Source organism: Lycorma delicatula, chromosome 2, assembly GCF_047948215.1.
Source record: "Lycorma delicatula isolate Av1 chromosome 2, ASM4794821v1, whole genome shotgun sequence".
NCBI lineage: Eukaryota > Metazoa > Arthropoda > Insecta > Hemiptera > Fulgoridae > Lycorma > Lycorma delicatula.
Genome location: NC_134456.1, coordinates 9,592,794 through 9,604,394, shown reverse-complemented (window position 1 = coordinate 9,604,394; position 11,601 = coordinate 9,592,794). Strand labels below are relative to the sequence as shown.

The 11,601-nt window shown below is 26.5% G+C and overlaps 1 protein-coding gene across 2 annotated transcripts in view; it reads left to right on the top strand.

The window, feature by feature from the left end:
* The first annotated feature begins 288 nt into the window (after positions 1-288).
* The window catches only part of LOC142320110 (uncharacterized), a 297,277-nt gene continuing 285,964 nt past the window's right edge, over positions 289-11,601 (top strand). For both annotated transcript variants that reach the window (XM_075357790.1, XM_075357789.1), the window contains exon 1: positions 289-635. The gene's annotated coding sequence lies outside the window, so the exon portion shown is untranslated. The remainder of the gene's footprint in view (positions 636-11,601) is intronic.

Genomic DNA, 11,601 nt, shown 5'->3' with positions numbered 1-11,601 from the left:
GAAATACATTAAATTAATTAAATTGAAGCGTAACTTATTTTAAATATTTATAAAATAATGTATGTAATGTAATAGTAATAATAATAATTATTATTTGAAAAGATAATAACTTCTAGTGTCGACATAGTATTATTACTAAAATAGCTTAAAAGAATGACTGAAGAAGAGAAATCTGCAATAGATAAACGAGTTGTTTTACCGGTGTTAATCACAGTGGAAGGGAAATTATCGTCTAGAAAGGGACATTCCACATTGAAAGGGAAACCAGGATCAGTGTAGGCGATTCATTCAAAGTCGAGCCTCGAGCCGGGAGTGTGCAGTCGTTGAGTAGAATTGACGTATACAATATATACTACGTGTATATAAATACAGTATACATACACATATACTAATAAACGAGTCCATCATCGTATAACGAAGTAATTTCTATTTCAGTGGTAACACATTCGGTCGCGGTGTACCAGGCGCTGTTCAGGCAATTCGGTACACTTATATTCTTTTGAAAAGCAGTAAGTGGAGGCGAACGGGACTGAACTAGTTTTGTTGGTGCAACTTTAACAACTTAACCTGTTACCGTATAAATTGAATTTATTTCGTTTTGCTTTTACTATTTGTTGATATTGACGTTTTACACGGTGAGTCTATGTTTTAAATTTCTATTTACTTATTAGTATTATTTTTAATTTTTTTTTGTAGCTATTTTTATTTGGTAAATAATTTATATATTTAGGTATTTTTGTATAAAAAAGTTATTTACGAGTGAAATTAAAAGTTGCATAAATTTTTTTTAAATAAAATTTTTCTTTAGCATTCAAAAATAAAATTAGACGTTAGAAGTTTTTTACTTATCTCTACATAAAACGTAAACCCTCCCACACATATACATATAAACTCAGATAGACACACACACACACACACACACACACACACACACGCGTACATATTTATTCTAAATGTTTTCATTCTATTTTTAAAAAAATTGTTTTTACAGTAGATGTTTAATTATGTATGTTTACCTATTAGTGAGGTTGTACAGTTTTCATTATATGACAAATTTATGGTGTACGCAAGGGTTTTAAACTCATACGGTATAATATGAGTATACATTATCTCGTTGTGTTTCACTGGGTTTCTTTATTCGTTTATTATTTTTAAACATTTTTTGTGCAGTTACCTATATTGTCATCAGGTAACAAATTTTTATTATTTATATACACACACATACAAACGAGCGCGCACACATTCATACATACACACACACAAAGTGTCTCAAGAAGAAACAGAAAAAATTTCAGGGCATTTTTCTATAAGTGAATGAAAAGGATAAAGCTCCTATAAATATGGGTACAAAAGCACTTCATTTTCGAAGCCTATAGAAAATGCAAAGTCTAACTGGGATTCGAAGCCGGAACCTCCGGATGAAAGGCCTGCATATGTACTGTTGTACATTGTACTATTAGTTTTTGTATAAAATATGAACAATTTTTTCTAAGAAAAAACCTAAGTAAATCTATTACCATTTACTTATCTGTTGTGTTTTAAATAAAACTTAGAGTTTTTCGTGTGTGTGTAATTTCCATTAGTTTTTGAAGAGAGGCGAAACATTTTCAGACGTTATTAAAATTTTTATATGTTTATTAGCCCATAACTAAAAAGATTTTTTTACTGTATTTTATTTTTAATCTAATATTTTTATTCTGAGAAATTTAATATGTTTTGAAAAAACTTTAATTTACTTTAAATATGAAAGGGACTTTAAACATATTTAGGGACTGAATCAAGAATGTTTACTAATTTAACTAGCAAATAAAGCGTTTCTGTACACATGTTTGTAACAGCTTTTTTTTCAAATGATTCTCACGAATGGGTGGTAAAATATTGTGATTTGTTTTGTATAAAGAATAGAATTTTTATTATTTTTGTAATTAATAATTTTTTACGTAAAAGCAACAAGAGTAATTTTCTTAAAATTTTAAACATTACTTACGCATTAGGTAAGTCTAAGGATTTTTATGATGAGATTTATGAAATTGTTCTTTTTTTAATTGTTTCATATATTTATTTCTTCCATCACTTTCTACTACGTGATAATCTCGTAATCCCAACATGTATCTTCTATATCTTACCGTTCTTTATCACTAATTTCTTACTTTTTCTCAGTTTTTAACGTCTAAAATTTCTTTTAAAAAACAAATTTACAAATCCCGATTAATAATATAATTTTAAATAATAAAGATTTACGGTGGAAGTATATAATGTAAGTTAAACACTCAAATTAAAGGCTTTAAAAATACGATATACGAAATTTTATTTAAAAATAATCATTTTTGAAAATAATGAGGTATTTTTTTTTTTTAATTTTGGATTTATGACTTTTAGTTGAATAAATATGGATATCTTTTATATGAATAATATGAATATTCTCTTGCGATATTTATCATATACATAAATGAATTCAAATTTTAATTTTATTACAATTTTAGAGAATTATTACAATATTATTACAATTTTTTAGAATTTTATTACATTTCTTGTTTCTTCAAGAAATCGGAGACAAAAAAACATCGTACATTTAAAATTTACATATATATATATATATATATATATATATATATATATATATATATATATATATGTAAATTATATATATATATATATATATATATATATATATATATATATACATACACACACACACACACACACACACAGATAACATGTCGTGAGGGATTCATAATTGACGCTCAGCAAAATCTACCGAAGATAAATTGATAAAAAGTTGTATAACGTTCTTCTTACGGTAAAAGAGTACCCTAAGGAAACCTTTTTTGATATTCCGAGTTTTTACTACTAAATAGAGTAACAATTTAATATAATATGTATATATATATATATATATATATATATATATATAAATATTTTTTTATTTTTCTGTAACAAATGAAGTTATGAATTTGATTTTTTATGTGGGTTTTAAATATATAAAAACCGATTTCTGGATTTTTGAAATTTGACCTTGAAAATGGAGAAGGAAGGTGAAAGAATTTTGAACAACAATGCAAATTTCCCACATCTCCTACTGAACGAGACACTCATTAGCTTTGGGCTTGCAAATAATTTTCAGATATATAACTGAAAACCATTTTTGGGTTTATTCGAGTTTCGATTTATTACACAGTGCAACGGTTGTGCGGCACGGCGGCTCCACCAACACAACCAATGCCACTTTTAAAGTATGTGCGACGCGATTGGCTTCACCTGCCTCCGGTTTCTTAACTAAAAAACATAAAATTAAAAAAAATTTAAAGATTAAAAAAAATAAATAAACCAAGTACGATTAACTTCTGCTAGTGGTGTTTGTCGGGTAACGCTGAGAACCAGGCAAAATACATGTTTACCCGTATGAAGGACTGATAACAACTAGCTATAACTAATATTTTTAAGATGGAGGCCGATTATTTTAAAATTTTCGTTCTACAGATCAGTTAATGTTTCGGGTCCTGCACTGACCAAACTGTTTTTCTGAAGAAATTACAATATATAGATTTTTTAATAAATTGAACATTTTTTAATCTTTATTTATAATTATTATGATTCTTCAAAAGCATTCATTTAATGAACACAAGGAAATCCTTGGGAAACTCGGGAAACGCAAGTAATCACATAGCGAGGGCGAAACCGCATCAGGGATGCAAGTAATATATACATACAAAACACAGTTTTTCACAGTGTTAACCAGAATAACGTATACAAAATGGATAATTGGTCAAAATCGTTTATTTGGTCGTGAGTGAAGCTTGAACGCACATAAGTGTGTGTGTAAAAGAAAAAAATTGTAGATACGAGTCGAACTGAAAACTTTATTTTTTACTAGGCATTTAAAATAATGCCTCTTTTATAATAAATTAATAAAATATGATTTTTATATTGATTTTATAGCATTTGAATGAATGTTTAATACTTTTTAAAGAATTTTTTGCTAGTTTTGTATAAGAGATCATCCTGACATATACCACAGTCTTTTTATTTCCTTCAATTTCAATATAAATTTATTTTTTCCAATTTCACTATTTTAATATATTTAATATTGCTATTTTTTTCATTTTTTTCCTTAAGTTGCTAATTAGCAGCTAGCAGAATGCTAGTTGGAAATCAGTAAATCTTTGCAGAGTACTCAATGTATGTATAATCATTCTAATAATAATAATAATATCTGCTAATCATCATAATTAATGCTATAATCTGTATCTAATGTAGTCATCCATTTAATTTTATTTGAAGTATACTACTTACTGGTATTTTTAATTTTACGCCTGATTGTTATGCAATTATTTTTACAATAAGTTGTATGCATATGTACCGTATGTTGTATAAACAACAAAACAAAAGAAATTTACATTAAACATTTTTTGAAAGTTTTCTAAAGTAAAAAAATAAATAAATTTAAATATACTCGTATTGATAATTTTGTTATAAATACGTTATATGATTCAAATAAAAAAAAAACAAACATGTACTAGTTTTACTTGTTTGGTTTGGTAACATAACCTAACCTAACCTTCCATATTAATAACAGCAACTGAAAAATTCTTTAAGTTTTTTATTAACGTCTGTTCACTTTCATTTTTTAAGTTAAATAAACTGTTTATGTTAATAACAGTTGCAATATTATCTAATAAAAAAAAAATTATTTAATACTTTAATTTCTCTTATCAGATATTAATAAAAAAAAATTAATTAATAGATTTCTATTATTATATTTATTAATAATTTTATTGTAAGCAGTTCCTATTTATTTAGAAGGTGTTTAATAAAATTGCAAATAGAATACGTTATTTTCAAAAACATAAAACTATGAATTACTTTATCTTAAATTATAAAAGGAAAGGAAATCTTAACAATATTATTTAACAAAATTTAATTAGGTTTTCTTAAAACCATTTAAATTTTGACAATTTTTTATTTATTTTTGGGTTTCATGTTAATTTAGCTTTCTTGTGGTCCATATATGACAGGATATTTCGTAATAACCTTAAATTATGACATAAGCTTTTTCATGTCATGAATGTACTCGTATGTATGTTAATTATAATACTACAATAATTATAGGTAATTTTACATTAATCACAAACCATTCCCAAAAACTTCATCACCATTTTCAAGAATAACAAGCGCCCTATACCGAACTTACTAAGAAAAGTGAGGAATGAAGTGGATTCTAGTTTTGTTCTTCATCTATCCAAACTTGGTATTGGACATCAGTATCCCACCAAGCCCTCCTAAATACAGTTCAGATATACGACCATAAGAGCTAATTATATACTGAACATGAATCAGAGAAAGGAAATCTTGACTTTCTCATCTTGCACCGCAGCTCTTAAACATATGAATAACCACGATAAAGACTATATCCATAATGTAAAGGAATAAATTTTAGTTTACAAATTATCATATTATTATCCTTGCTTATCTGTGTGATTGAGTAGTAACGTATTTTCCTATCGAAGCATATCGACTTCTGACTTCATATCGACTTTCTAACCATAGGAAAAACTAGAATCCAGAAGCTCCCAGAAGCTCCCTTCTGTGTATGATTACTGATCAGGCATGGCATACGAGTATTTTCACTCGTTAAAACAAATTCATTTCATTATCATCTATCGGCAGCTGTTGAAAGATGAGTTAATTTCGATTGGGATTTCTCTCCTTCAAGTCAATTAAAAATATTCATCATTGTTTCAAGGGAATAAATTGTAGATTTTTAATTATGTTTAAAAAGCTATATTATTTGTGAAATTTGTTGATTTTTCTGCGTGTAATTTACAACTTTAAATTTGTTGAATTATAATTTTGTACTATTTTATTTATCTAAATAAGATATAATCAGAGAAAGTTTTTAAATTTTATCCAGCGAAGAGAAAACTTTTTAATTTTCTACAGTATTTATTCTTTACATTGTTAAAAATATTATAATTTGTGTTGGAATCTTTTTTATTGGCATTAAAACTTAATTTTGGTAATTAATTTTCTTTTAAATTAAGGATGATATTATGGAAAAAAGTACTTGTCTTATCATAAAAAAGAATATTCAGCAAAACCAAAACAATCTTTATAAAACTTCTTTTTTTTTTTAAATTGTAGTGTATAACAGTGATTCCCAAACTGTGCCCCAAGGTGCACTGAGGAACCGCGGCCTCTTCACAGGGGCGCCACGAAACATTGTAAAAGGTTTATAATTAATTAAACCAAGACATTTATAATTATTAATTTAATGTTAATAAAGTAAAAAAAAACGATGAAGATACATGAGTTTTATTTATTTTATCTCTTAATTATGAACAGTCGTACTTTTACTTAGGGTAGGGCGCCATGGAAAAAGTTTAATTGAAAAAGGGCGCCGCGACTCGGAAAAGTTTGAGAACCACTATGTATAGAATAATATAAATGGAAATTATTGTTTCTAAAGTTAAAACTGTTTTCTAAAGTTAACAAAAAAAAAATATGTTACTGTGAATTTTGACCTCCACGGTAGAATGATAGTAGCGTTTATATCTTTCATCTGAAAGGTACAGGTATTCGAATCCCGGTCATGGTCACGCTAGATTTGGGGTTTTTTATACGCAACAACTATACAGTTTCCATAATGTAGTTACTAATTTTATTCTATATGTTTTTTTATATATTTGAGCATTTTCGCCCAGGTTTTAATTAAAAATTAATATTTAATTATTAAAGCGATGTTTTAAGGCAATTCAAATAATTTGATATACAGATCTACAACAGAAGATGTTTACTTCGATTTAAATATATTTATATACGTGACCTTCAGCGATATAGCAGTAAACTTAATGATACATAACTCGTCTAAGTATATTTGCCAGTTTATCTTACTTTATTTGTTTTTCACTTAACATAAATCTATTGGCGTATTTTTCTAATTTTAAAAAGCCTATTATTATATTCTTGTTTGGACGTTATATGATATCCTACAAAACAACTACTAACCTTGTAAAAAATAAAATGAGACCATGATGAAGTATTCTGTCACATAGTCTAGTGGCCTTCCTTAAGAGCATATTCACTTAACGTATGTCATTTTTATCATTAGTAAGTCTTTGATATATTTATCTCGTAATATATATTTGATAATTGCGATTACCTCCTAGTAAAAATTATTATAATGCATATTATTTAAAAATTAAAATTCTTTTACCTCTTTGTAAAAGTTATTATTTTTATTATGGTTATTTAAAAATTAAAATTCTTTGTTTTTCTTTCGCTGTCTATAAATTCAATTAATCTTTAAAAGTGACAAACTAAAGTTTTCAAATAATGGTTATTTAATTATCGATTACTTAAACCGATATCTAATCTACAGAAAAGTAATACTAATCACTAGTAGTCTACGACAAAAAAGTAATAATGAAATTAAATAGAACCTAACCTATATTTAGGTTCGAGTGGAATATTGTGTTCAACAGTGAAAGGAAGATGTTTTGAACAATTTTTGTATACGTTTTTATTCATTTATTTTTAATAATTTATTTTATTTTATAAAATAATAATTTATTTTACGTCAAATCTAAAAAAAAATTTGTTTTACGGATCAATTTTTTTGTGTTTTACAATAATTTTCTAAGAAATTATTAAAGATGCAGTTCAATTAGTAAAGATGCAGAAAGAAGGTTCCACTTCTTTCTTCAATTTTCTAACTCAAAAGTCACACATACGTATATATTCTAAGAAATATTTGTATGATATATTGTCCTAATTATATGTTCTACTTAATCTATGTTCTAAGAATTTAAGTATAGCTTCATTTTATTCATGAAAAAAAAATCAGGGCGAAATTTTTCGCAAGCTCTAATTCGAAAACCGTTTCCGGATCCATTTTTTTCTTTATGATCATTTGTAAATGATGTCCTGAAATTCTTTTTTTTCGTGAAATAACTTTATATTCTTTTCTTCCAATAAAATATGCTTTAATTTAACATTACATAAATGTAACATTTTAATAATAAAACAAAATAAAATGGAATTTATTATTATTTTTTTGTAATTTTAATTTTATTCTTGTAACAATCATGAAATTAATTAATGTTAATTGCTATTAATTAAAATTATATTTTCTACCTTTCACTTTTTAATTTCTTGTAAAATGTAAAGGAAGTATTGTGATCGCGAAAAATTTCGGTTTTCAGATTTCAACGGAAATATCCATTTTGACCATCCCTGAATCCATTTTGACTAGTTTCGGTGTGACTCTATATGTACGTATCTCACGTAATTTAAAAACGATTAGCCGTAGGAAGTTGAAATTTTGGATTTAAGACTGTTGTAACATCTAGTTGTGCACCTCCCCCTTTTTATTGCAATCGACTGAACCAAAAGTGTCCAACTAAGCCCAAAATCATGGATTTTGGACTTTTTCTTAACTGCAGTAATAAGCCCTCATTGAGAGCTTTTCAACGTTTATCATAAATGGTACTTATTTTCATTGGTTCCAGAGTTATAGTCAAATGAAATTTTAAATAATGAAATATTTGGATCTATAAGGGGAAGGCACATCAGTTGAAATCAGACTTCATCTCCTTTTTTATTTTTTTAACGTTTTTTTTTTTTTTAAATTAAATATATTGATTTATTAATATTATTAACCCGTGATTGCGAACATCTTTTACAATAAATAATTATTCAATAATAACAATAAAAAAATAAAAAATATCAGAAGTTACTGGTGAAATAAAATTTTATGTACTTTTCAAAATGTGTATATGTAATTTAATAGGGATTATAACATACATGTATGTGTAATAGAGTTGATGAAACATCTGATTATTTAATATTAATTGATTATTAATAAATTATCTAATTGTACCGCTCACCTGTGACGTCACAACATAGCAGTAGTTTAGAGCATTTTTTTTTTGGGTGGGGGTCCGATTTTACAAAATTGTTTTTTTATAAATATGGTTATTTTTTTAATTGTTAACAAATATGCCTAATAAAGATATGACGAAAGATATTAATCACGAAAGACATTAATAAAGATATTAATTAGACTAAATCTCGAAATACTGGGGTAACCTTGCTCTATAGCCTCACCCCCTTGACCTTTTAAGTTGAAAATTTATTTTTGGATTTTCTTAGCAAATTCTTGCAAAAATTGTATATTTATTTTTAAAGAATCAGTTTATTTAATCTTTTGATAGAAAAATCAAATACATTTTTGAATTGTATTCAATATAATTGTAATTGTTGAAATTTTTTTCACTTGTGCGTAATATGCACAAGATTTCTGGTTGTCGTATAAATAAAAGTTAATAATAATTAAACTACTCCGTTTAGTGAACTCCTGTATACTGATTAAAAATATTAATTTTGACCTTACGGTGTAGAATAATCAGTTTTTATTATTGGATTATTTGGTAAACAATCTATTTAAAGAGAAATCAAGGGACTTTTACTCTAACCTAATATTTCAGGTAAGATTGTTGAATTAATAATTGTATAAATATTTGATGTTAATAAAAACTAATATTTTAACAATTGTGTAACTACACTTTTTTTTTGAAGAATTGGAGAATCGCAGCTCACCTTCAAATGAAATAAACTTAAATGAAGTGCAGTAAAAATGTGTATATGTAATTTAATAGACGTACAAGAAAGTCATGTGGTATCCACATCAGATTTCTATTTTACTTTATTAAATCTGATGAATGATAGTATGCTTATATGATATATTTGTTTGTTTTTTTAAATCCATACAACTACAGAATAGTTGCACCCATTTTTATGAAATGCATATCAAATGAGTAATCCTAACAACCGAATTGAATCTAGGTACATGACGATTGGATTAAATTAAAATCGCAGATTGTTTATGCTAATTTTTTTTAAAAATAAAATGAGTACTAATTTAAAATTCATCAAGTAAGGTGTCAAATAAAATTAATAGAAAAAAGATTTTTTTTTAATTGGAATATCGATGACATTATTTTACGTAACGATAATACTATTTGTGAGAAAATAAATAGTTTATTTAAAGATTATCAGGAGTAATCATAAAAATATTAAAATTAAAAAAAAATTATATCGTTTAATAAATAAATATATGAATCAAATAATATTTTTTTTTATCTCACCATTAAATATCAATTAATAGATCTCGTCAAGAGTGGGTTGTTATGCTCCTTATTCTATCTATAAAAAAAAAAGAGCTGACAACTGTGGGTTGTGTGAGTTGTTTCTGATGCACGGCTTACACACATATACCAATACAATTTAATTTAAAATATTTATCATTTTATTGAAATGTAATATTTTCTCATTTATTTAATTACATGATTCTAATTAAAGCGCGCCCTTATACCGTATTTAATTCGCACGGTTGTGGAGTTACTAGCGGTGACGGTCAGCACTAACTAAATAATGTAATTTCACATCTTACATAGAACAATTTTCTCACGTGTCGTCGGCAGACTGGTGTAGCCTCGAGGTTTAACGCACGAGATACCGAGTCAACCGGGCGATTGAGTTCGAGACCCAGACAGACCGAGTTAATTTTTTAAACTTTAAATATTATTCATTTTCTAATTGTCCCGCTAATTTGTGACGTCACAACATAGCAGTAGTTTAGATAATTTTTTTGGGTGGGGGTCCGAAGTTTGCAAAACTTTTATTTTGCAAATATTGTTATTTTTTATTTGTTAACTAATACGCCTAAGAAAATTATGAACTTAATTAGGCAAAATCTTGAGATACTGAGAGTGATCTTGCTTTATACCCTCACCCCCTTGACCTTTTAAGTTGAACATTTATAATAATAATGACATTTTTCACTAAGTATTGCGTTGAATAACACAAAACGGATTTGTTAACTAGTCTAGACCGATAGATGTAGATGTTATTTTTTTAAGAATAAGCGATTATTGTTTTTGCACATTCTTAGATATAAATATATGGATTAATTAACATTTTTACTCTTTTAAATACCGGTCAACATGATTTATATTTCAGAGTGACAAACTTAGTGATCTGACCAACCCGTGTAAAACGCATTCTGAGGTTTTGAGGGAGCTGCAAGATATGATATTATTACTTTAGGCTGGAGTACGAGTTTATGATAGCATACTTTAGTATAATTTAAACTCTTATACGTAATAATAAATATTTAATAATTATGACATGCTTATTTTCTTAAGGCGATTCAAAACAAAACAGGGCGGTTTGATTTCGTTGTAAATGAAATCAATTTAATCATCCAAAAAGATTTCATCCCAGAAAAAAGCTAGATAGTTAGCTTTATGGGCGATAGAAATATTAGTAATGTTTACGTAATTAAATTTATATAAACTTATTCGATGAACTTTTACAGAATAATTTTATTAGTGGTAATTTATTGGAAAAAAAATTACGGATAAAAATTCACAGAAATGTAAATTAAATGTTTAATTATGTTAATAAATTTGAAAATAAAAAGGTAACATAAAAACATTTAAACTAATAAAACTTACAGCTTAGGATTATTCATATAGGGCTGATAGTGAAATTTCCTACAACAGTTGTCTAAATCGGCTATGTCCAACCCAAAATCGTTAC